This window comes from Meleagris gallopavo, chromosome 1 (assembly GCF_000146605.3).
Source record: "Meleagris gallopavo isolate NT-WF06-2002-E0010 breed Aviagen turkey brand Nicholas breeding stock chromosome 1, Turkey_5.1, whole genome shotgun sequence".
Lineage (NCBI taxonomy): Eukaryota > Metazoa > Chordata > Aves > Galliformes > Phasianidae > Meleagris > Meleagris gallopavo.
In genome coordinates, this window is record NC_015011.2 from 100,085,605 (window position 1) to 100,091,920 (window position 6,316).

Genomic DNA, 6,316 nt, shown 5'->3' on the forward strand with positions numbered 1-6,316 from the left:
CACAGAAGGCCTTGAGCTTGAAGGGCATGATTTTGCAACAGAATTGTTTTGGTTATTTTAAATTTTTATTATTTAAATTTGAGATGTTCCTTCCAATCTAGTCATGGATTGAATCAAAAATACAGAAAAAAATCTGCAGTTTTTCAGTAGGCAATGTATTTATACTGCTATCTTGTAAGCAAGCTGGATTTTTTATAGTTAGTCAAATGGGAGAAACTGACAACTACAGCTTATCAGTAAAACTTGCTAAGTATAAGAGCTCCAAACAAATCACTTCATTTGATTTTGTATTTCTCATCACACAAGGCTGTTACTTTTCATGGCTTTATCAGTGAGTTAGACTATAGACATTAATCAGCCATTAAAGCAAGTGTATAGTTTTATTTTCATATTGCTAATGTGCATATGAACAGACAAAAATAATCACTATGAGATCCAAAGATAATTGTGCTAGATAAGCCAGAAGTACACATTTGTTCTTACGTGTTTCTGACTATACTATGTAACAAGAAAGCCTGTATCTTTGTAGTAAAGGGAACTTCTGAGCATTAATAGCAGTATGAGTTGATTTTTTCAAAACTAGATTTCCATCACCTTATTAAAAAGGCAAAAGACTGTCAAGTTTAAAAATAGTCTTTCATATACCAGAAGTATCTGTGGTATGCTTGTCTACGGCAGATTGAATTCAATCCAGCTAACTAAGCTGCCTTTCAGTTGATACTTTACTTATGATTAAGCCCTTACTTTTTGTACAGACTGGTTAACATTTAAAGTGAAATTTTATTAAAAAGTTGCTTTTGTGGTTCAGCCACCTTTCTCTTTTTTCAAATTACTAATTACTACAGGGGAAATCCTTCCTACACTGATAACTGAACGTTAAAAAGAACAGTTGCAGACTATTCATCTCACTCCCAAATTAATCTAGCCCCACAATCCAAATGAAAACTTTCAGACCTAAGTATCAGAGGCTAAGCTGCTAACCCTTGTTCTTGAATATAACTGGTGCATCTTCATGGACTTATTAGAAAAAAAAATAATTTTTAAAAGGCTTTTTTGGAGGAAAATATCTGACTTGCAAAATTTTGGTTATAGTGACTAGCAAAATTACAAGAAACTAAAAGTTTTACAATTAACATGTGGGGTTTTTTTATAAGTGATAATTTATACTGAACAAAACTGTCAGCTGGAATGGTACTTTTGCAAAGAGAGAGGTCCATTTTTAGTTGTAAAAAAGCAGTATTTTTTGAGTTGAGGGATTGCTTAGTGGGAAAATTCATCAAAACTGAAGCCATTACAAAATTGTGAGGAAAAGACTTACCAGTAACTTTCAAGGGAGAATTGCCTGAATGGGGGAATTCTATTTTGATAGCCAAGTGGAAAAGAGGAAGGAAGGCCTGGAAAGAACAGGTACTGTGGAAGTCCCAGATGTGAGGAGGAAGAAGATAAATCACAACATATGGAAAGGAGCATCTGAAGAAGGATTGCAAAGTGATCATTAAGAGGCAAGGATGAAGATTCTGGTTTTGAAAAAATCATATTAGGTGGGCAGTCCTTTTACCAACCCGTGCTCAATACTTCAGCCCAGAGTCCCCCAGAATTACTCCTCTCTAGTGTATGGAGCAGCTCTGCAATGGACCTTTATGCTCAGAATATGTTTAAATAAATGTGCCTGAGTGCATTTACCTAATTGCCAATAAAGTAAGTACATGGGAAGAACAGGGAGAGACACAAATCAAAGGAAATCAGCAAAGGATGCTGAGCTTTCTAGAAAACCAAGGAAGGAAGGCACTAAAGATGGACTATACTGAGTGAAAAGGAAATTGCTTAAGATGGACTTTGCAGAGTTGGCTAGAAGAGCTTTGATCTCAGTGAGACAGACATAAAATTGATTGGTAGAATCCTGAATCTTTCACTGAAAATTGTGGATTTTTCTGACATTCAGTTGTGACAGCCTTCTACTTTAGTCCAAAGGTAATATCTAGTAAAATGTGTACCTATCAGATCTGGATGCTATTGCTCATGCTATTATGAGATGCATGTTACTTGGAAACCCCCACTGGAAGCGTTGAAAGTTCATTTTGCAGATGCAAGAGACTTTACTGTACCTCCTTCAACAAACTAAATTGAAGAAGTATGACTATAATTCATGTTTTAACTCTGTCTGCTATTACAAGACAATGTACTCCAGTATGGCTTGCCATCTTTTTTAAGCTGCCAAATGAAAATCACCACCAAGACCAAGTTTCTCTTTTATTCACTTAGAAAAAGAGAGAAGCAATGCAAATGAAAAATTGTTCAGTGGTAGCTGCCTCAAATCCCACTGAGCATTTGTAGATAGAAAACCTGTGGTAGTTGTGGAACAACTTGGACCACAAACATAACTTTACCCCCTGCAGAAAGGAATTCAGAATTCTTGTCCACTATCCCTACCAAGAAAGTCTAGAGCCAAGAAAACATATATGCCCACAGAAAACTTAGTCATTTAGACTTCTACAGGCAGTGGAGACAGGGATACCCATAGACTAATTGATTCTGTCTTAAAATAGGCCAGTAAGAAAGTAAGATTGAATCAATAGATAGCAGGACCTATGTTTCTCTATTCATAGAAAAAACTCCACGTTAAAAAAATTATGTAAAATAATTCTAATTACTGCAGAGCAGCCAGCCATCCCTGTTTAGGCCACATCTGGTAAAAACTTACATGTTTCCTTACTGACCAGAACTTTTCCATTTATCTCTTGCTGTTCCTCAGTGATAAAGTTTGAGACTGTCTGAGGAATCTGAAGGCGCACAAGTCAGATACAGCCAGCTGTATCCTGAATTGCATCAAAAGAAGAGTGACCAGCAAGGCAATAGAGTTGATTCCCCCTCTCTATTCCTCTCGCACGAGACCCCCATGTGGGGTACTCCATTAAGCTCTGGGGCCCCCAACATAAAAAGGACACAGGCCTCTTGGAGTAAGTCCAAAGGAGGACTATGAGGATCATTGGAGAACTAGAACCCCTCTCCTCTGAAGATACCAGCCTGAAGAAGCCAGGCTGGATGGGGCTCTGGGCAATCTGATCTAGTTGAAGGTACCCTGGCCAAAAGCAAGAGAGGAACTGGGTGGTCTTTAAGATCTCTTTCAATCCAGACCATTCTATTATTCTATTAATATGATCTCCCTGAAAATCATCTCTGCTGGCTGTAGCCATGGTTATATGACATCTTATAATTTTATTCTTTCTCCAACATCAAAAAATATCTGCAATCTATTATTATAACTGTATTGTAAATTAAAACTTTGATACTAGATGTCAGATTTCTCTGGAGGCAAGAATCTGGCAAGTGGCAAATGTTTTTTAATTCTGCATTTTTAGGCATTCCTAGATGACAATAAACTCAATATATAAACACTAATAGGTACAATGGCACTAAAATCTAGATCTGTATCTGTATCTAGAAATCCAAATGCTCCCTGTTTCTCTCTTGATCAAAATCAGTATAGCTTTATTTGGAAATCCCTTGAAGATATGACTTTTCCCTACCTTTTCCATGTTTCGTCATTCTTTGAAGTATTAAAGCTCCATCTTTTTTCATCACTTTATGAGAGTATTCAGTTTCTTTTCCAGTCAGGAGGCTGAAAGTGCAGAAAAAAAATCAGAAAAAAGAGGAAAACAAGTTGAGTAATATGTTCCAAGACTGGAGGGGGAAGGGAACATTTGGGTATAACCAGGGGTTTTCTTTAGAATTTCTGTTCTCGCTTTCTACAGTACTTTTTTCAAAAAAGTACTGTATAAACACTACATTTTTTAATAGATTCCAGCATTCATTATTTTACTTTCAGCACAAATAAGATTTAAAGAGCAAAAATCGCTATGCATATACTTCTAAGTTAAAGAAGGGCTTTGGAAATGACTATACTAAAATTAAAACATAACTCCTTTGCTGAATTTGTAGTCTGCAGTTTTTCTGTTTTCCCTCAGGATTTTAATGCATACTATTTAAAATTATAATTTAAGACTCTGTCACATGTAACCTGCTATCTTTTCTTGTAGTTCAACTATTATTTCACTTTTTTTGTACTGCCAAGTGTATGCATAACAGAAGTGAAAAGTCTGATTAACACTACTATCAGGGGCCTGCGTTAATCTCTTGTATCCAGAGAAGTTATAGGTTATTTCCAAGCTGATGTCATTTGTAGAAAAAATGCATTTCTAAAATGCCTAACCTGACAAGAAAATTTATAATCAAAATACATCCTCCCTGTTAATGTTTTTATATGGATTATTCTACCTGGCCCTTTTTACTCCTTTCCTGTGTATAGGAAATGTAGATATGGCATAGATGAGAAGTCAAAACTGTGTAATTGAAACAATATCAGTTAAAGAGTGATCACTATCACTTGGAATAGGTAAATCCAAATTATATATGTACTGCCTATTCCTGACAGTCATCCACAATACTTATTTGAGCTATGAAATATTAAACTTTCACAGAATGTGGAGAATCTCAGGATGCCCTTTCCATCCTTGAAATTTGTTTCTAGATGTCATTAAGGCAGGCGGTGTGGGGATGCTGACCTGGGGCCTGGGGCCCTCCCAAGTCATTCAGATCTCATCCTACCTCAATCAGAAGCAGATGGGGACACCTGGGCAGCCCCAGCTCCGGGCAACAGGCACCTCAGTGAGGTCAGGGATAGGCCACGCATGGGCAAGGGCCATGGCTGAGCAGGGCAAGACTGTGTGAAGCTGGAGCCTGGACCCACTGTGACCTCAGTGGGGCAGGGCTATGTAGTCCAGAGTCTCGCCTGGGGCCTTGTGCCCCAGGCAGCTGGAGAAGCCCAGGGCATGGTCAGGTTTGTGTACATTCTCAAGGCTGGGCAGGAGCCTCCCCTCCTAGACAGGTCTGTCCTCCCATCTTGCAGAGATCTGGGTTCAGCAAAGTCCTGCTTTAGAGTAATTTAAGTGCCATGGGAAAACAGGGAGGTATTTCAGAAGACATAAACCAGGATCAAGGGTAGTAACTGGGAAAGGAACATGGCATGAGAGATGTGGGGGCACACAGGTGCAGCTGTGCGTTGCCAGTGATACAAGGTGGGTACATGTAGGCCTGCGCCACTATGGCTGAGCAGAAGGCCAGTGCTGTGGGGAGAGCAGAACCTACACAAGAAGCAGTCCCTCAGGAAAGCCTGTGGAAACAAAGCCCTGCAAAGCCAGAGACCATGCTCCCATGGAGCAATGGGAACAGAGCTCCCATCTGAGGGACAGGAGTCAGGAGCCAGAGAAAGTCTGTCAGGGCAGGACCTTGCCGACCAAAGATCAGCCACCACAGCAATAGAGCAGGACAGACCCAGAGGTCATGGCCAGGTCCAACCAAGAAGGCAGTGTTGTGGCAACAAGGCAGACCTCTTGTCAAGCCAGGAAGTCAATACCCATGTCATGGCTGGGATGAAGCCCTGGAATTGCTAGGCAAATCCCTAGTGGCAAGGGCCCTGCTCAAGTCAAGGAGCCAGTCCACAAGTTGAAGGCTCTGTCAAAGGGCTGTATAGATGTGCAGGCCCAAGGCAATTCTCCAGCATACTTCAGGAAAGGCATGAGGGCCTCAGGCTGACCTTAGGGATCCTGGATGCATGGATGTAGATGGAGGCTCCGGGTAAGATATTTTTTTGCTTATTAGAGCTGTGAAAATGGGAATTGTGAGTCAGGATTGATAGAGCTGTTCTAGACTATGGTTTTACATTCTTGTTATTTTTGTAAACTCTAACAGTTTACCTCAGTTTCTCTGACTTCAAAGTCTATTGTTTCTTGTCCTATCTATAAAGGACAGATAAAAGAAAGCAGGTTATTTCTTCCCTCTTTCTATTAGTTTCCTATGTTTTTCAAGACTGTGACCAACTGCTACCTCTGTCTTCTCTTATGTTGACTAAATAATCTCAGGTCATCATAAGTGATGTGTTTTAAGATGTGGAACATCTTTCTGTTCATTTCTAGATTTTCTTCAGATCTCATATTCTTTATGAAATATGGTGTGCGGCTTTGAAAGCATCACTCCAGTTGCTAAATACACACTAATGTGCTAAGTACATACTAAATACAAAAGAAAGTTTACTTTAAAGGCATAGCTTTGCATTTATCTTTATTGACTTGTACTTTTCTTTCCTAGATTGTTTCTCAAGTTTATTAGAACTTTGAATCCTACCATCTAATGTACTTGGTGTCATCTGCAAATGTAAAAGGCATATTCTCTATTCCTTCCTCAGAAACAGTGATGAAAACAGTGAATAGTAGCCTACTAAAACCCCACTCCATATAACCTTCTCTTCTGGTGATGAATG

The 6,316-nt window shown here is 39.2% G+C and overlaps 1 long non-coding RNA gene across 1 annotated transcript in view; it reads right to left on the reverse strand.

The window, feature by feature from the left end:
• LOC104914020 overlaps window positions 1-5,651 on the reverse strand; it is a 28,613-nt gene extending 22,962 nt beyond the window's left edge. The window contains exons 1-2 of the long non-coding RNA XR_002119790.2: window positions 4,606-5,651; window positions 3,528-3,619 (exon numbers count right to left, since the gene is read on the reverse strand). This is a non-coding gene — a long non-coding RNA (uncharacterized LOC104914020). The remainder of the gene's footprint in view (window positions 1-3,527; window positions 3,620-4,605) is intronic.
• Window positions 5,652-6,316: the final 665 nt, after the last annotated feature.